General features: G+C 46.5%; 8 non-coding genes and 1 pseudogene across 8 annotated transcripts; all 9 read left to right on the top strand.

The window, feature by feature from the left end:
- Positions 1-16,349: 16,349 nt before the first annotated feature.
- LOC123132831 (small nucleolar RNA Z157/R69/R10) lies at positions 16,350-16,444 on the top strand. The gene has a single exon (XR_006465062.1). It is a non-coding gene; the product is annotated as a small nucleolar RNA Z157/R69/R10 (small nucleolar RNA).
- A 62-nt stretch (positions 16,445-16,506) lies between these two features.
- Positions 16,507-16,640, top strand: LOC123132853 (small nucleolar RNA snoR80). Its single transcript, XR_006465080.1, has one exon. It is a non-coding gene; the product is annotated as a small nucleolar RNA snoR80 (small nucleolar RNA).
- Positions 16,641-16,751: 111 nt separating this feature from the next.
- LOC123132786 (small nucleolar RNA R38) lies at positions 16,752-16,844 on the top strand. The gene has a single exon (XR_006465048.1). It is a non-coding gene; the product is annotated as a small nucleolar RNA R38 (small nucleolar RNA).
- Positions 16,845-16,958: 114 nt separating this feature from the next.
- On the top strand, positions 16,959-17,040 carry LOC123132781 (small nucleolar RNA R12). The gene has a single exon (XR_006465044.1). It is a non-coding gene; the product is annotated as a small nucleolar RNA R12 (small nucleolar RNA).
- Positions 17,041-17,117: 77 nt separating this feature from the next.
- Positions 17,118-17,203, top strand: LOC123132731 (small nucleolar RNA SNORD24). Its single transcript, XR_006465001.1, has one exon. It is a non-coding gene; the product is annotated as a small nucleolar RNA SNORD24 (small nucleolar RNA).
- A 673-nt stretch (positions 17,204-17,876) lies between these two features.
- Positions 17,877-17,969, top strand: LOC123132721 (small nucleolar RNA SNORD96 family). The gene has a single exon (XR_006464993.1). It is a non-coding gene; the product is annotated as a small nucleolar RNA SNORD96 family (small nucleolar RNA).
- A 212-nt stretch (positions 17,970-18,181) lies between these two features.
- On the top strand, positions 18,182-18,253 carry LOC123132774 (small nucleolar RNA R66). The gene has a single exon (XR_006465036.1). It is a non-coding gene; the product is annotated as a small nucleolar RNA R66 (small nucleolar RNA).
- A 455-nt stretch (positions 18,254-18,708) lies between these two features.
- LOC123132766 (uncharacterized) lies at positions 18,709-18,802 on the top strand (annotated as a pseudogene).
- Positions 18,803-18,852: 50 nt separating this feature from the next.
- Positions 18,853-18,986, top strand: LOC123132854 (small nucleolar RNA snoR80). The gene has a single exon (XR_006465081.1). It is a non-coding gene; the product is annotated as a small nucleolar RNA snoR80 (small nucleolar RNA).
- The last annotated feature ends 596 nt before the right edge of the window (positions 18,987-19,582 follow it).

Genomic DNA, 19,582 nt, shown 5'->3' with positions numbered 1-19,582 from the left:
GAACTACCAATCTAGTTGGCCAAACCAAATGGATAATTCGAAGAGACTTACAAAGATAACCAATCATGCATAAAAGAATTCAGAGAAGATTCAAATATTATTCATAGATAGACTTGATCATAAACCCACAATTCATCGGTCTCAACAAACACACCGCAAAAAGAAGATTACATCGAATAGATCTCCACAAGAGAGGGGGAGAACTTTGTATTGAGATTCAAAGAGAGAGAAGAAGCCATCTAGCTACTAACTATGGACCCGAAGGTTTGAGGTAAACTACTCACACTTCATCGGAGGGGCTAGGATGATGTAGAAGCCCTCCGTGATGACGGCCCTCTTTCGGCGGAGCTCCGGAACAGGCCCCAAGATGGGATCTCGTGGATAAAGAAAGTTGCGGCGGTGGAATTAGGTTTTTGGCTCCTGTTCTGATCGTTTGGGGGTACGTGTGTATATATAGGAGGAAGGAGTACGTCGATGGAGCACCGAGGGGCCCACGAGGCAGGGGGCGCGCCCTAGGGGGGCTCCCCCCACCCTCGTGACCACCTCTTTGATCCCTTGCACTAGGGTCCAAGTCTCCTGGATCACGTTCGGTGAGAAAATCACGTTTCCGAAGATTTTATTCCGTTTGGACTCCGTTTGATATTCTGTTTATCCGAAACACTAAAATAGGCAAAAAAATAGCAATTCTGGGCTGGGCCTCTGGTTAATAGGTTAGTCCCAAAAATAATATAAAAGTGGAAAATAAAGCCCAATATAGTCCAAAACAGTAGATAATATAGCATGGAGCAATCAAAAATTATAGATACGTTGGAGACATATCACCGGCATTCTCCCTCCTTATGTAAACCTTGTAAAATAAGAGAGAATAGCCATAAGTATTGTGACATAAAGTGAAATAACAGTCCATAATGTGATAAATATCAATATAAAAGCATGATGCAAAATGGACGTATCAATGGTCCTCACGAGGCTGGTCGCGCCAGGTGCCCTCATGAGGCTGCTCCTGCCAGTGGTCCTCACGAGGCCGGTCGCGTCACTCCTGGCGTGGGCCGCGGTTGTCCCAGCGTCCTCCAACTCGTCCTCCTCCCCGGTCGTAGCCCCGGTCATTGCGCTCGGGGCGTCGACCGAAGCATCCATCTCGGATGGCCCTGAGCTCTTGACAATCGTTGGTGTTGTGGCTGTGTACGTTGTGGAAGGCGCAGAACGGACGGCTGCCCTTGGACGACTCGGGGTGGTCCCGGCCGCGCTTCATGTCCGGCTCTGCCGCGAGTACGGCCACTCCCTTGCACTTCACGTCCTTGACCTTGGCCTTCTTCTCTTCTGGTTCGGCAGCAGGGAGCTCGAGGAGGGAGAGACGCCCTTCCTCAGCTCTTGCGCACTTGGTCGCTATGTTGAACAACTCTAGAGTCATGCACAGCTCCTCGTGGATGGCGAGCTCCTCCTTCATCTTGATGTCGCGGACGCCATCGGAGAACGCTGAGATGATGGCTTCGTCCGTCACCTTGGGGATCTTGAGGTGGACGCTGTTGAAGCGCTGGATGTACTTCTACAGAGTCTCTCTCGGCTGTTGTTTGATGCGGCGCGGGTCACCCGCGGCCGGAGGACGGTCGCGAGTGCCCTGGAAGTTGGCGATGAAGCGGTCGCGCATCTCACCCCAGGAGGAGATCGATCTCGCAGGCAGGTTCAGGAGCCATGAGCGGGCGCCATCCTTGAGAGCCATGGGAAACCAGTTCACCATGACCTTTTCGTCGCCGTTGGCCGCCTCGATGCTCAGCTCGTAGAGCTGCAGGAACTCCGCAGGGTCGGGGTGTCGTCATAGCGCGGAGGCAGATCCGGCTTGAACTTGCCTAGCCAAACAACGGTGCGGAGCTCGGGAGCGAAGGCGCGGCAACCTGCGGTGGCCACCAGGGCCCTCTACAGGGGCGGAGCCTGCCCTTGATGTCCGCGCACCACCGCCACGGGTGGCACGTGGTTTTGTCACGGCGCCGGGAGCACTGGAGCGTTTTCTTGCGGCCGAGGAACCTCTTGGCAGCTTCCTTCTTCATGTGCGGGCACACGGCATGGCGGGTCATCCCGCGGGACCGTGCCTCTTGGGGCGAGGACATCATCTTGACACGAAGGGGGCGATGGCGCTTCGTGAGCTGCGCGTCTCGGGGCAAGGGCGCCGTCTTGATGCGGAGGCGGCGGAGGCGCTCCGTGAGCTACGTTGCCCGCGGCTGGAGGTGGGCGAGGCAGCGAGAGGGATGGTGCAGGAGAGCCCCCAGCGGCGCTGATGAGCTCGGCAATGCGGTCTAACCAGTCCTCGTAGAGGTCGTCGACCGGGCGGTAGCGCAGGAGCTTGCGCGCCATGAGCAGCGTAGCCTGCATGTCCGTGGGTGCGCGGCGAGCGTGAAACGATGAGACGGCCGGAGTCAGCGATGAGGAGGCGGTGCGACCGTCCCGCCGCACGGAGGGGTGCAGTGAGGACGCTTGCTGCTCGTTTGCCGCCGGGCCGATAGCAGCGTTGGCAACAGGAGATGGAGAACGACGGGGAAGCCCGCCGACAGGGGCTGTCTGAGCGACATGGGCGACAAGGGCGGCACGGCGCTCGGCGCGGGCTCGGCGTGCGTCTGACATGGATGCGTTGGAGCGGTGGAACACGGATCAGCGGAAGGAAAGCTTTGGCGCACCCCAACCTGGCACGCCAAATGTCAGATTTCAGGTCCCGGCAAAACCCTTGAGGTTCGAACACTGAGGTGCGCGCGAAGATCTCTCCCCCCTCTAGCTCACGCCCTCACCGCGATCTCAAGGCTCAGCACGTCGAACTCGCAAAACAAAGAGACACAAGATTTATACTAGTTCGGGCCACCAATATGGTGTAATACCCTACTCTAGTGTGGTGTGATGGATTGCCTCTTGAGCGAAGGATGAACAGTTATAAGGGAAGAACAGCCTCCTAAGGAGAGGTGCTCTTGTGCTTGGTGGGTTTGTGTGGTGGTCTTGGTGGAATGGATCCGGTCCAAGATGAGATGATCCCCCGCCTACGGTGGTGGCTAGTCCTATATATAGAGGCCCAGGTCCTCTTCCCAAATATTAGGCGGGAAGGTATCCCACAACGGCCAATTTGAAGGGGGACAGCTAGTACAAGCTATCCTGACAAAAGATGGTCTTCGGCTGCCAAAGGCTCTGGTGGTGACGTTGTTCTGGGCTCCACGGTGACCTCCATCATGTCGTCCTGCTGGTCTTGGTCTCGTTGCACCGATATGGAAACCTTTGCCTGAGGCCTCGGGACTCCTCGCCTGCGCTTGCCTCTTTAGCACCAAAGAGGAAACGAGGACACTATGCGCTGGCGCCTGCCTGGCCTTGGTCGTCACGGCTTGCGTCACAGGAACCTCGCGAGGTGTCGCTTGCCTTGATCTCTCCGCCCCTCGCGGGTCGGCCTGGTGAGGCCGCCCCCGAGGAGGTCTCACGTCATCCGCCTCGCAAGGCTCGGCCCCTCGCGAAGGCCTTGAGTGTTTGCTGGTGAAGATGGGCCGTACGGGGCCGCTGACGGAGCCACGTCGTGGGCCGCAGGCAGGCAAGTCTGGGGACCCCCGTTCCTAGGACGCCAACATTGTTAAATCCATGTATCTCGATGTTATCAATTCTAGCTCTATTCCTAGTTCGAAACATGTTTGGAAAGTCAAAGTACCTTTGAAAGTTAACGTGTTTATGTGGTTTGTACACAAACAAGTCATTTTAATTAGGACAACTTGGCAAAACGTAACTGGATAGGATCTACAAGATGTAGTTTTTGTGATCGGAATGAATCCATCAAACACCTGTTTCTTGACTGCCCGTTGGCAAAAAAATTATGGCGAACGGTTCACATAGCCTTTAATATTACTCCGAATACTATCAACACTTTATTTGGGATGTGGCTTGACAGGATAGATTCTAAAACAGCGGGTCACATTCGTGTAGGAGTATGTGCTTTATTATGGGTAGTCTGGAACTGCAGAAATAATTTGGTCTTCTACAGAACAACAAATATTTATTTTTTGCAGGTTATTTTCTGAGCCACTGCTTTGATCCGTATGTGGTCGCTACTTACTCTGATGGAGGCCAGGGAGCGTATGGTTACTGAATCTATCCGATGGGAGATGATACCTCGAGCTATTTTCAACCAGTTTGGATGGCGGTTATGTAATAGGATAGGCAATTAGTTTTCATATCTTTCTTATGCCAGTCGGTTGTGGCTTTACTTTTATTTTTCTGCTCTTTATAAGCATTTTTTTTGTTCTTTTGTTTGACACATCAAGACTTGTGTTGAACCTATTTGCTTATTAATAAATATGGTCGTATGCACTGTTCTGATGCAGAGGCGGGAAGCTCCCCTTTTTCGGAAAAAAACAAACTTCCTTGCTCTTATCCAAGTAAAAGCTACAAGATCAGCTAGCTTACCAACATGTCGAGTAAAAGTGAAACATCGAGGTTAGTAGCTCATATATGTTGTGTGTTGCATATGGCGATGTAAAAATTTCTGTATGTGTGAGGTCTTGTTTAAACTGTAGCCCATGAACCTGCTGTGTGAGGCGCTCTATCAGGGGAACCAGGTTGTGTGAGTTGGTCATCTACCTCAGTTTGTAGTGAATCCTGTGCGTTGAGGATTTGTCCAGCTTTTCAGTTTAATGGAATGCAGCAATTGTGTTCCTTTAAAAAAGAGTTTCTTGCTCTGATCTAAGTAAAAGCTACATGACCCGCCTTAGGGCAAATACTGAACAACATGCCTTATCAGATAATTCAAAATATTATTTGTCATGACGGGAATATGGCTTGTGGGGGAGTCATTGGAAAATACGTTGACACTAACCTTAAAAACATAAGTCAAATTTTTTATAATCCGCACAGCATAAAGAAACAAAACTTTAACCATCACTTTTGATGATAATATGAAATCAAAAGTTTGAAAGTGGAAATTTGCTGAAAGCAGTGTTCGTGATGAGTACAGCCATGTGACTTTTTACGTGGTCAGCGAAAATTATTAAGAATTTGTTGCAACTAAAATGGAAGATATCAGGCGATTTTATCAAGGACTTTGCATTCTCCAACAAAAGGACAGGCCTTGAGTTTCTAGCAGACTCATATAAGTCGGGGTGTAATTTTTTTTTTAAGAACTGCACACAAACCATTGCAACATCTAGTTTGGACCAGACAAACTATATTATAAGCATTTGTGGACATTAAAATAGAAGAAATCAGAACTGCACACAAACCATATGCAAGAGTTTTTTTCTGCGAAATAACCATATGCAAGAGTTAGACTGACAAACTGATACATCTTGTGAAAATATTTAAGCACGCCTGCTAAGAATAGCACAAGTGTCCATAAAAACTTGTTAACTGCAAGGAAAACATAGATAGTAGTATAAGGTCTAATGAGGACATGCTCTTCGAGTATTATGCCATGACTGAAGTCGGCGTGGTTTTCACCGATGGCCGCACCTCCCTGAACCCACAGCTGGCTTCCGATCCGCAAACCCCAAAGGGCTGCAGATCTCCCACATCAAAGCACAATCGACGCCGGAGAAAGCTCCAGCCGCCACATGCCTCCGTCGAACCCGGGTACTGGATCCCTTGATCCACCGCCACATGAAGCCATCTCCTGGGCCGCCATCTCGGACGGAGGGGCAACCATTGCTGCCGTGTCCGAAGCCGCTGTTCTGAGGCCCTTGCGTTGTAGATCTCCGTCGAGTCCGACATCCCCACATTATCACCGGAGCGACGCCTCACCGCCGGGAGGAGCATCCGCTGTAGGAAGATCTCATGCCGTTGTGCCACGCCACGGATGCGGGACCCGAGATCCCTGTTGTTCCTTTCACTGACTTTGCACGGGCTTTCTCGGCAGCCTCCTCTAGGGACAGCGAGGGGAGAGGGGAGGGAGGGGGGCTAGGGTTAGCGGCCTCGGTCAGTCTGGAGGAGGCGACGCGAGCGCGAGTCATCCCTTGTTCAAGTCTTAAAATTGGGAGAGAATTTCACTTTCCGGCCTCTGCACCAATTAGGGATGCAAACAACCTTTTCAATACAAGTATCACTTGTGCATCACTTGTCAATTCTAAGAATTGAACCAGAATGGTTAGGCTGCACGATCGCATGCGTAATCACTGAGCTAAGGCTCTCTTTGCATTCCTTCAAAATTAATACACAGACTTTGCAGCTTCTCCTAGCTATAGCTTTTCTTTTATCCCCTAAACTGTAGACCTGCTCTCTAGATCATTTTTCTGCAAACCTTTCGTTGTTGTGTTGTTCGTTTGACCTCGTTGGTACTTTATTTCATCCCAACTCTTTCGGTTTGTGGCAAATCAGCTTGACTTACCACATATTAGCTTCCAGTTGGCAAATCAGCCAGGTGCTACAACGGACAGTTCAGTACAGAGTCTTCGCGTCTCACCAAGTATTCTCTTCCCGACGCCTACTATTCTCAAGCTGATCTTTAGCTTCCTTTTCCATTTTCTCGGATGATTTTGCCAAGAACTGGAGGATGAGATGTTGAACCTCCGACCACTCCAAAATCTGAAGCACCGAGAGAACACACCCGTTTAGGGATATGCCTTTTTTTTTCTTGTGCTGCATCTGCCGACAATTTATATATGAGCGAAAGGTGTTGAATGACTCGCGGAGGATGGAAAGAATGCGCTTCCCTCTATAAGATGGCGATGCTATATAAATTGTTTGGTCTTGCAGGGCGTAGTTGTTGAAAACATTAACCTCAAATCAATTTCACATGATGTTTTTCTACGTAAAGGTCTTCACAAATGATGACAACCTTCAATGTGTATGATTTATAGTCACACAACTCTTGTGAGGTGAGTAGGTCACACATCTTCTAAAATGATCAAAAGACTATGTTTTATGAACGAACAGGTCAATGGGTAACCTTGCCAATATTTTTGAAGGTGTTGTTCGAGAACCGGTGCATTCGGATAACCTTGTGGTAACTGTCTCCATGCCCCCACTGCCGACCCGCGTTGCCGAGGTGCTGCCATGGAGCAGACTGTCAAGTTGGGCGTGCGTGGTGCGCTGCAAAATAGGCTGCCATGATCCAAGTTGTCGTCGAGGAGGCCATCCGACGGTGTGATGCCAACTGCACCCTCAACGGGATACCGCAGTTGAGGAAGTTTGCTAGGCGCAACCTCAACAAGATATTGCCATGGAGGCGACACGGGGTCAAATTAACAATAAGGGGCGATATTGAGGGATTGTGGCTGAATATCAAATGGTTAGCATCGTCTTGTCGTCTCCCTCGTCTTCCGATGCCACAAGTTCACCTCCTAACCTCTACTCCTCTCTATCTTCTTCATACTCAATAGAATGCAACTCAAGATGGTGATGTCACTCTTCACCCTCTTGGCATCTCATATGCTCTCGCCAAGCACTCGAGCATGCATCCAACAAGGTGCTAAAATTATCTTGCACTCAATTCAATCTCAAGACGCTCTTGGTCTCCTAATGTGGCCAATACCATCATAAGAATGGAAATGAAACCTCGACCGAAACCATCATTGACCTCACATGTCTGCCTTTTGTTTAGGGGCTGCTTTTTGCCTCACAAACTAATATGCTCCTAGATGAATAGTGAAGTCAGATAGATTAAAAAACTATTTTTTATGTCAAATGTTTTTGTATGTTATATCTACATGCAAAGTTACATGTTTGAATAACATGTATAATTAGGTAGATTAAAAAGCTCTTTGATTTTCCCTCTGCCCAATAATCCTTCCAGAATAAGATGGTATTACCCTTCCCTATGATTCCTTTAGCCACCTGTTTGAATTCATGTATTAACCTGTCGATGCTCTTCCACCATAACGATCTCATTGGTTTGTCAGTGACAAGTCCTTCAGTTTAGTATAAATTCCATATAAACTTCACCCAAGGTAGATTGTCACAATTGAAATTTTTGCGTAGATGTTTCATTAGGAGACACTTATTGTGAGTTGCAACATCTAAAACTACTAGCCCTCCTTGATCTTTGGGGAGGCAAACTTTGTCTAAGGTAATGAGAGTAGAGCCTTTGTCCTCCATTCCATACTTTCTCCAAAAACAATGCCTTAAATATTTGTTTATTTGCTCCAAGACACCAGCAGGCAGAGCCAAAGTGCTCATGAATTTTTTTGGTAGACTAGAAAACACATATTTGATAAGGATCATATTGTCTCCATATGATAGCAGAGTGTAGTAGCTAGCCAACCTTTTGCCAATTCTTTTCAGAACAGAGATAAAATCTTCCATTTTTTGGTTTGGTCAGACTCAGCGGAAGGCCCAAGTAAGAAGATCATGTCCATCCACATGATCCATCTAGGTCCAAACCCTCTAGAATTTAAGTCTCCTTGGTAGTTTGGTGCTCAATCAAGTAAAAGGCCTTCTCAAAGTCAAGTTTCAAAAATAAGAAACTCCTTTCCAAAGAAATGGTATTGATATGTGTATTCATAAGTCGAGGCCAAGAAATCCTGCATGGATCTATTTTTCACAATGCGATATTGATTGGTCATTGGTGTGCACAATGGTTAGAATAACCTTTTGTAACCTATTTGCCAGAAGCTTGGTGATTATCCTGATTGAGAAGTTTAACACAGAAATAGGCATGGGATCATTGCAAAATAGGGAGTCCATCTTGGGGATGAGTGTAATGTAGGAGGAATTGATACTTTGTAGATTGATTCTGCCATGAAAATAGTCTTCAATTAGAGCATAGAAGTCATGAGCAATAATATCCTAGTTGTGCTTGACAAAGTTTATGTTAAATCCATCTGGACCAAGGGCTTTGTGAAGAGGGAGTTCCTTAAATACAATGTCAATTTCATATTTAGTAAAAGGCGACTCCTCAACCAACATATGTGATCTTCTCAGCGGTACACATTAAATTGCCGATGTTTCATTGTAACAACCTGGTCGGGGGCTTATCCTCCTTAAAAAAATAGTACCAACCTAGCACTTTTTTTAGTTTTGTTGCAATTTTAATTACGAAGTAATATACATGTGGAATTTGTGTTCGGGAACATAGTATAAAACAATTTTTTTACTATACATACACACCGAGGATCACTATGAAGATGCAAGAGATAGATCAATCTTGCCAACAAGAACACAACAGAGAAGTAGATGTTGGTGAATATTTACATATTCCCGCAGTTAGGTTATACCTCCCAATCATGAGATTTTTCTCGGTCAAGAATCAAACGTACAATCCCTCTACGGTATTCACACTTACCATGCCAATGTTCGGCATCACTTTGTCGTCTAGGACGAAGAGCAACCGGAGGGCTAGAGGTGGAGCAACCTGGCGGCGTGGAGAGAGAGAGAGAGAGAGAGAGCCCAGCCTGAAAACTTTTGTGTTTGGAGGGCTGCCTCTCCTCTTTATTTATAGTGACCAAGGGGGCATAGCCTTGGAGGAGGGTTGCCCTCTTAGGGCCCATGGACCAGGGAGGGATACCCTCCCAAACCCAGGCCGCACGCATTGCTTGTCCTCCAAGTCTGGAAGAGAGTGCACCACTTGGACCAGCCAAGGGGGTATGGCCATTTGGAACCTTTTGGAATGTTTCAGAACCTTCCAGGGTATCTCCGGGACATTCCCGGTTTTACAAGAACATTTCTATAACCTCCCGAGACACTTCCAGTATTATCTAGAACATTTTCGATGCATTTCTCTCATGCTCTTTATACATCCTAGTACTTTATCAAACCACTGTCCGTTAAGCGTGTGACCTTGCAGGTTCGGTAACATGCAAACATGATCAGAAACACCTTCCGGTCAATGATCAACAACAGGGTCTGGACATCCATATTGATTTCCAGACATACACGGAGATATTTGTTGTGCGAACCTTTTGTCGTTGTAAGTGTAAAGATGCTATTTCTTCAAGATCTTAGGATAATATAGATCGGGAAGGGAGGTCCTCATCTAATCTGATCTGCAAGCGCAACCTAAGTATATTATGGGTGTATTTAAAATTCCCTACTTGGTGTGTGATGATCTTCCGAGGATGGTTAGAATTTTTTATTTTTGTTCAAGCAAGGGACGACATAAGGTACATTGGAAAGCTTGGGACATGGTTGGGGTCTGGTCCTCTGATGCCATTGAGTTGAACAATGATGATTATTATTCTATTGTGATTGAGTAATACAAGTGTTCTACCTCGTGAAAAAAGAGTGTAGGATAACCGGGAGTCGATTTTTTAGGGACCCTGATAAAGTGCCACACGTGTGGCACGAAACAACTCCCCCCTGACGTTTTTTATGGCAAGTTTATTATCCAATGATGGCAATTTTAGTTGTGAAGCATGATAATTTTCTGTTTGGATGACAAGTTTTAGTCTTTTTTAGGATTTTTTGTATGACAATTTTAGTTGTAAAAAATGTCAGATATGTGTGATGGTTATCATTTGTTTTTTTGGGGTTAACATTAAGGAGTTTTTTATTTTAGAAACACATTAAGAAGTTGGCTTTTTTTTGAGGAATCTCGCCACTTTATTGATTATCGATAATGTTCATTGGTACAACACGTTGATCATAAGGGTTGACCAACCAAAGATATCTACCAGACTGAAGATTACAAGCTAATTTGGCAAGATTGTGAGCCTCGAAATTAAAATTTCTCCGCTCATGAACAAAAGAAACAGAAGTGAACATATTTCTACGCTCCAAAATCTCCTGGTTGATCGCAGAGTGCGGTCCCCCTGTTCCTTGGTTGATGTCATTGACCACCCCTTGGCAATCCCATGCTATTATCATATGTGACACTTGCAGGTCACTAGCAAGTGCCATAGCTTCCCTGCACGCATAAGTTTCCAAGATAGTCAGATTAAAAACTCCATTATAAACCACCACCGATGATCCTAGGTATAGACCCGTGTGGTCTCGGCATACTGCGGCAACCGCCCCACCACGGCTACGCCTTGCCACCGCTCCATCGACGTTGAACTTTACCAACCCCGGTGGTGAGGCTATCCATCTTTGTTCAACTTCCCTCATAGGTGTAGCAGAAACCCGAGGGGATGTTTTTTCCCTGACTTGCTCCAGCTCGCGGAGATAGGACTCCACAAAAGAATGGGTCTGCATGGGTGATTGAAATATTCCTTCGTGTATCGCCTGCCTCCTTGCATACCATACTGCCCATAAAGTTACGACCATCTTTGTGAACAGCTTGTGCTCAAGAACCTCATGAAGCTGGAAGATCCAGTTCTTCGCTCGGGGTTCGGTGTTCTCTGCCATCCTAGCCACCGGCTCCGGATTAGATAGTGCCCACGTGCACCTCGCTGATGTGCAGGCGACGAGTGCATGGCGCCATGAGTCAGGAGAGCCGCAAAGTGGACACGCATCTCGCGTTGACATATTTCTCTTGTTGAGGACATCTGTTGTAGGCAAAGAGTGGCGTGCAAGACGCCACAAGAACACTCTGATCTTTGATGGGACGGTCAACGACCAAAGTTTGCACCAATCCTTCTCTTCTCGGTCCGAGCTAGATGACCCGCCTCTACCCTCAAGCCAATTCTCTCTTGTTATCTTTGTCTTGATAATGAATTTGTACGCTGAACTGGCGGTGAACCTTCCTTTAGAATCAGGGTGCCATGACCAAAAATCATCAACATTGCTTGTGCACACAGGAATTTTCAGTACCGCCTCCGCATCGGTTGGGAGAAATAGAGAACGAACGAAGTCAACGTTCCATGATGCCGTTGCTGGAGTAAGCAGGTCCGAAACAAGTTGAGGTGGATCCGGAATCAGACAGGTGATAGGTCGGAGCGAACCTTCCTTCGGTAGCCAATTGTGTGTCCATATATTGGTCGACTGCCCATTACCTATTCTTCGGATTATACCCTGTTTCAGAATATCTCGTCCCTCCAAAATCGCACGCCAAATCTGTGATGGCCTTGAGCCAAGTTCAGCACTAAGCAAATCTGTTGTTGGATAGTATGATGCTTTCAGGATTCTGGCACTCAAGGTCGAGGGATCTTGCAGCACCCTCCAGGCTTGTCTCGCCAACAATGCGAGGTTAAAAAGTTTCAGATCTCTGAATCCTAGGCTTCCCAGGTACTTTGGCCTTGTCATGACCTCCCATGAAACCCAGGATGGCTTCCTCTGTCCTTGCTTGCAGCCCCACCAAAATTTTCTAATGATAGAATTAATGTGATCACACAGTCCTCTTGGCAGCTTAAAGCATGACATTGAGTAAACAGGGATAGCCTGGGCCACTGACTTGATAAGTACCTCCTTGCCCCCAGCTGATAAACACTTCCCCATCCAGCCTTTCACCTTGTCCCAGACGCGGTCGCTCAAGTATTTAAACGTGCCTCTCTTCAAGTGTCCCACATCTGTGGGCATGCCCAGGTATCTGTCACTTAGAGACTCGTTTGGAACATGTAGACGCCCCTTGACTGCATCTCTCACAATCTGAGGGCATCCCTTACTAAAGAAAATAGAAGACTTATCCCTGTTAATGCGTTGGCCCGAGGCCCTGCAATATGTATCCAAAAGGTGTGACACCTCATCTGCCCCATCTACACTCGCCTTGAGAAACAACAGGCTATCATCCGCGAATAAAAGATGGTTCACCGACGGTGCCGATGGCGCCACCTTAATGCCGCTGAGCTGGGATGATTCACTATGAGATTTTAAGAGGCACGAAAGGCCCTCTGCTGCTAGCAAGAAAAGATATGGAGAGATTGGATCTTCCTGACGGATACCTCGTGTTGGCTTGAACTCTTCCAATTTGCTCCCATTAAACAAGATAGAGAAAGAGACGGTCCTGACCATGTTCATGACAATGGATACCCATGGTGCAGCAAACCCCAACTTCCTCATGATTGCTTCCAAATAATTCCATTCCACCATATCATACGCCTTCATCATATCGAGCTTAAGCGCACAGTGGTTGTTGTTTCTTAACCGGTTTCTCTTCATGAAACGCAAACACTCATAAGCTGAAATTATGTTGTCAGTGATAAGCCTTCCTGGAACAAAAGCGGACTGCTCTTCTGATATAATGTCTGGGAGTATTGACTTCAAACGGTTGGCTAGTACCTTCGAAGCTATTTTATAAAAGACATTGCATAGACTTATTGGCCGGAATTGAGATAACAAAGTGGGATTCGATACCTTTGGAATTAAAACCAACACTGTGTCATTGACACAGGCCGGGCTCTCCTCACCCCTGACAATGCTCAAAACCGCCCTCGTGACCGAGGCTCCGCATACATCCCAGTGGCGCTAAAAAAAGTGTGCCGGAAACGCATTGGGGCCGGGCGCTTTTGAAGGGAACATTTGGAACATCGCCTTCTTTACTTCTTCCTCCTTGTATGGTGCCATGAGTGACTCATTCATAGCGGCTGTTACCTTCGAGGGTACATGTTGGAGAACATCATCTACTCCTTCCACTCCCTCAGAGGTGTAAAGATTTTTATAAAACTCTTGCGCAAGTTGCTACATCTCCGTAAGTTCCTCTGTTAATTGTCCATCATGTTTCTGGAGGGCTTTAATCAGGTTTTTCCATCGTCTCATAGAGGCCCGAAGATGGAAGAAATGCGTATTCCGGTCACCAGCAGAGAGCCATTCCACCCTTGACCGCTGACGCCACATAACTTCCTCACACAGATATAGCTCAATAAGACGATCATTAACCTTGATCTCAACATGGCTCGGGCCAACCCGTAGAGGATCACTCCTTAGTCTTTGTAGGTCCTTCTTTAGTTTCCTGATCTCAGCCTTGACATTGCCAAAGGTAGATTTGCTCCACTCACCTAAGTTGTTAGACAGCGCTTCTAGGTTCACTCGCACCTCAGCCGCTGTCAGGTTAGGGCCGTTGGCCTCCCATGCATTCTGGACGGTGGAGATCAAATCGGGATGCGTGTCCCACATGCATTCATACCGGAACAGTCTCTCTTTCACCGGCCCTCTAGCAGAAGGGTCAAGCTTCAGCATAATAGGAGAGTGATCCGATGTTGCAGCAGTAAGATGTTCTACCACTGCCAACGGGAATTGTGCACACCACTCGGCAGATCCGAGCGCTCTGTCAAGCCTCACCCTCGTGTACGTACCTCCTGTAACTTTTGTTTCAAACGTCCACTTCTGACCTTGGAAGCCAAGATCAATCAGGCCGCAAACATCTACTGCATCTCGGAAGCCTTGTATTTGCGTTTAGCTTCTCTGACCAACACCATCATGCTCATTATATCGAAGGACCTCGTTGAAGTCGCCTAAACATGCCCACGACATATATTGTAGCGACGCCAGGTTCTTCATTGTGTCCCAAGTTCTGTGTCTTAGGTGTGTCTGGGCTTCTCCATAGAAACACGAGAGCCTCCACGGGGTCCCTCCCAGACCCGTCACCTTGACATATATGTGATACTGCGAGTAACCCAAAATTTCACAATTTATTTCATTGTTCCAGTACAAAACTAAGCCACCGCTCCGACCGGTGGATCCAACAGCAAAAGAACAATCATATCCTAGAGTACTTGCTAAACTTTCAGCTCTCTCTTGGCTAATTTGTGTTTCCAAAATACAAAGTACTCTAGGGGCAAAGTTTAACGTGAGTTCGCGCAATTCTTGAACTGTCAGGGCGTTGCCTAATCCCCGGCAGTTCCAGCTTAACAGATTCATTGTGCTCGGCGGTCCTCCGACAAGGAGGCCGCCGATGTTGCATCTTGGTTTTTGGGTGCCACCTGGTTCTTCCTCAACCCTGTGTTTGCCCCCTTCTCTGACTGCCGCATCACTCTAGATCGCTTGGGATCTTGCTTTGGTGGCGGGCTCATTGGGGCCACACCCGCTCCTCCTTTCTGGTTTGCTAATGGCACAAGCTCCAGGCTTCCCTTGGATGCCATTGTCATGGCAGCAGCCGCAGCTTCATCAGAGGAGCGCTTCCGATTCTGGTCAGATTTCTCCATGTCCAAATCCTCCCCCTCCATTGCACTCCTATCCTTTTCCAGATCCGAGCTTTCTCCTCCTCCACCTTGGTTTGACTGTTTCTTGCCATTGTTACGGCGTCTCGTTCCCCATGCAGTCGTTGCCGGCGCCCTTAGGTTCTTGAATACTAAGGCCGAGGGGGGATGCACACCGTCTCCGTGTTCTTTAAACTCATGTCCCATCATGCCGCATACCTGACACCAGTCCGGGAGCCTTTCGTATTTCACCGCAAAGATCTCCCTCTGTCCCCCACGAACTATGGAGGTTGCCTTCTTTAGTTGGTTGCGAACATCGAGACGGATTCTCACCCTGTAAAAATTCCCTTCAAAGTCGAAGGAAGATGGTTCTGAGTCAACAAACTCCCCGATCTTAGCAGTCAGCGCCTTCACTTTTCCATGGTATGCAATTGGGAGATCAATGATTCTTGCCCATATCTCAAATTTAAAGAGCTCTATGGATGTGGGCTTGGAGTAGCCATCATACGAGACAATGATCACCGGATTCCCCCGAAAGTGCCACGGTCCTCCCTGGGTTACCCTCTCCCAGTCCCCTAGACAATTGAATTGCATGATAAACAGATTGTCTTTTAGGGTTTTGATCTTGACTCCCCTTGCTAGATCCCAGGCTGACTTCATGTTACGAAAGAACCAATATGTACTGAAAGACTTGTCCATATGGACACGGGCCAAGATCATCCACCGGAGGTTTTCTTCCAGAGGTGCGTCGTCTTCCTCAAAGACTACATCATCAAGGTCATCCTCCTTCAGGGCGAGCTCCTGCATCAGCCTATCAAGGTTGCCACCCTTGCTTCCATCCGCAGCCGAACCCGATCTCTGCGCCATTGGTGAGACCTCACAGATCGATCTTGTTGCCCCCGCTGTAGAACCCTAGTAGCAGAAAAACCCTAACGTCGCGTCCCTCAGACCCCCACCAAGGCCGGGCGGCAGCACCAGGCTGCCCCTGAATCAGCCCGAATGGGGAAGACCCGACGAACGGCGACAAGGGAAGGAGTTTTTCTCAACGTCGCCAGAGGCGGCGAGAGGAACAGGAAACCCTAGCGAGAGGGAAAACTTCGTGGCTAGCCCGAGTGGGGAAGACCCGATTGGACAGCTGTTGCTGCCGCCCTTAAGAAGTTGGCTTGAGCAGAGGGAGAGAAACGGGTCTACCGTTCGGCCGGCCCACCAAAACCCGCGTTAGCCCTTTGTGTGGCAGCCCAGCAGGCCGATGCGTCGGCTCGCCTCATTTGCAGCCGAACCCTAGACACCATAGCCCAGACCTCAATATAAATGCCCACCAACGCCGCATCCAGACTCCAGACCCCGATAGCTCCCTCCTCCCCTCGCGGCTCCGCCCTCCTCCCCTGCGCATCGCTCTGGTTTTCGATTCGGTTTCGTTTCATGTTCTTCTTTTCGATGGTTGGTCGATGAGAGGTCGTAGCGGTGATGACAAATTTGTGGACTAGAGTTTCTGATGCCGCCTCTTCAGCGGCATCTGCAGACAACCCCTTGGCTGTCTGAGCTCCCAGATCTCATCCCATTGAATCCATCTTTTTTTCTAGCTCTTTCTTTTGATTGATGCGCGTTCATTACCAATTCCTGAGGATTATTTGTGTTCCTCATGGCGATTAGTCTCGGACGCTACATGCGATTCTCTGATGTGTGGTATATCCTGATTGGTGGCGTCCTCTGTGCCAGCTTATCCTGGAAACGCCACATACATTCACATGCCGTGCCCTTTTTTCTTTTTTTCTTTGTCTTTCTGGGTCTAAATGTGCCGACCCTGAAGATTGTTTGAGCACTTGATTATTATTGTTTTTTCGAACTGGTTAATATCGATGTGGATGATGAGATCACAAGTAAAAATACAGTTATCCCTGTCTTACTTCCTCGGAAGGGTGCTGAGAATACTTTCAATCTGACACAGTTACTTCCACCATCTTGTGTCGTATGATAGTTTATAAAACTGTAATTTGTATTCATTGTGAGATTCTGTTTGTTTTGATGTTTGAAAACTGTCTTTCTTTTGATTTGGCTTGGATGGTGAGGATGAAGAGGAAAATCATTCGGATTCCCATTGATTTGTAATAAACATGAGATCTTTAACCAGCTACTTCTGACTCGTCTTACAATCTGCCTTTAGGTGGCTTCAGTCGTTTATTTCTTATTTGTTTTAGCTATGTTTGTTCGCGTTCTCCTTGGAGCCAGTGATGTTTTCAAAATATTTGCTACTCTTGATGGGGCAACGACCTCATTTGACGATCACAACCACCAAGATCTCTGAGGCCCTGGAAATCATTTCTTATTTTTTTGATGGTTCTCTGTACAGTTCCCACATGTAAAGTCTTCAGTTGCTGTGTGCTGCCCTGCCGCTAAACGATGCCCTCTCAGTTGTCCTGTGCTGGCTCACTCAACGGTTGGAAAATATGTTACTGTTTCTGCTTCAGATGCAGTTTGAAGAAATACGAGAATGCTGCTGTCTTTTTACAGCTTTGCTTTGACAGCAAAACAACATGGTGTGTGGAGAAAATAAAAAGGCAAAGAAAAGCTTAATCTGAAAGCAGCACAGATAGTATCGGTTTCAATCCCAAGATAAGATGCCTGGAGTTTAGTTGAAGGTTAACAACTAAGCGCCTGAACTTATTCATTTTATCTTGGATAGGACCTAAATGCATCAAATGTCAGATTTTGACAGAAAAAGTGCTTGCCAACTAAATTTCGCAACATGGTTGATTTGTCATGCCTAAAAGAATCTGATGTCAGATTTTTAGCATTTTTGTTTATGAATATAAATGCAGCTTGCCACATCAACATTTCCGTCATTATTATTATTGAGTCTGATTGGTGCGCTCTTGTGCTATGTTGTCTTTTGTTTCATGTTTTCAAACATGCAGTTCTGACGTCCAACCCTAAAATAATGTAGGTTCGACCTATGTGGACCTTGTTTTGTGTGTTTATGGTTGTCCTGTGATGAAAAACCTGTTAAATCATACCATCTTTCGGGACTGATTGGTTGCTAGGCGGCCATGCTGTCATTCTGCAATTCTGAGGACACATTATGTTGAAGTGCCCTTTGACTAGTTGATCCTTCTGTTTTATATATTTATGGGTCTCGATTTTTCCCAGGGCCGACTTTATTGGGATCTTGAGTCGCTTCCCCTATTTATAATTGTGAGGTGCAGCGAATAACATTCTCCAAAATTGCTCCTGCTTATCATTGTATGTTTTATGATTTTTAGTTTGCCCTTTTCAGTTAAGGTCTTGAGTCCAGTGATGGCACATCTTTGAGACCTGAGTTTTCTTCCTTGATGAAAATCATAAGCATAATCCCTGAGGGCTACTGATTCAACCTTCTGTTATTCCTTGATCCTCTTTTTTCACTCTCGATTGATTATTTTTTTGCTTGATGGAGGTGCATTTGCTTCTTACAGTTTAACAATCAATCAGGTACTTAACTACTGCAAATCTCGAGTATGTAAGAGCTGAGGATACCGCAGTTTAATTTTTCTTTCGTAGTCTGTTTGTTCATCGCAGATTGTTGGTTCATGCATCCTTGTGATCACCTTTGTTGGTTCATGTGTTGATGAGATATATATTATCACCTAGATGGCTCAGAAGCAACGATGTAGCTGATATTGTTCGTTTGTGTTTATTTTTGGTTATTTTGTCCTTGTTTTGGGCTCCTGATGACTGTACATGATGTCGAAGCTGATCAAACTAAATACTTTTGTTCTTGTTCCCGCACTGAAACAATTGGTTTTGTTGTTTATCTCATGTTTTTTGATGTTGAAAACTGTCCGATGATTTATTCTAAATACTTTCATTCTTCTGATGCGCTAGTTTGTGTTGCGGTGCGGAATCAATTTGGAGACCTGAACTGAGGAAATACTCATTATATCTTCCCTCCCAAAACAACCTTTTTTGGTGTGCGTTCATTACCAATTCCTGAGGATGATTTGTGTTCCTCATGGCGATTAGTCTCGGACGCTACACATGATTCTCTGATGTGTGGTATATCCTGATTGGTGGCATCCTCTGTGCCAGCTTATCCTGGAAACGCCACATAAATTCACATGTCGTCCTCTAAATTAGCTGGCCATGATAGATTGTATGAGCATTTGATTTTTATTGTTTTTTTCGAACTAATTAATATGGATGTGGATGATGAGATTACAAGTAAAAATAGAGGTATCCCTGTCTTCCTTCCCGGGAAGGGTGCTGAAAATACTTTAAGTCTGACAGGATTACTCCAGCATTGTGTGCCTTTTGGTTATAGAAACTGTATTCTGTATACATTGTGAGATTCTGTTTCTTCTGACTTGTCGTCCAATCTTTTCTTAGGCTGGTCATAGTGGGAGTAACATAGGTAGTAACATAGATGCCACATAAGCAAAAATGATGATGTGGCAAGTAGTTAATGAGGAGAGAAGCAAATAGAGTAACATAATATGTTACCATCACATAGCGGTTTCCAATGCATAATGAGTCTACAAAGTAATAAATGAAGGCAACTATGTTACCACACCTATGACACTACCCACTATGAAGGTAGTAACATAGACTAGTAACATATGTATGTTACTAGTGACTAGTGACATATGTATGTTACTAGTCTAAGTTACTCCCCACTATGACCAGCCTTATTTGTTTTAGTTGTGTTTGTTTGT

This window comes from Triticum aestivum, chromosome 6A (genome assembly GCF_018294505.1).
Source record: "Triticum aestivum cultivar Chinese Spring chromosome 6A, IWGSC CS RefSeq v2.1, whole genome shotgun sequence".
In the NCBI taxonomy this organism is placed as follows: domain Eukaryota; kingdom Viridiplantae; phylum Streptophyta; class Magnoliopsida; order Poales; family Poaceae; genus Triticum; species Triticum aestivum.
Note: the sequence above shows the minus strand (reverse complement) of the source record. Positions and strands in the feature narration are given on the sequence as shown.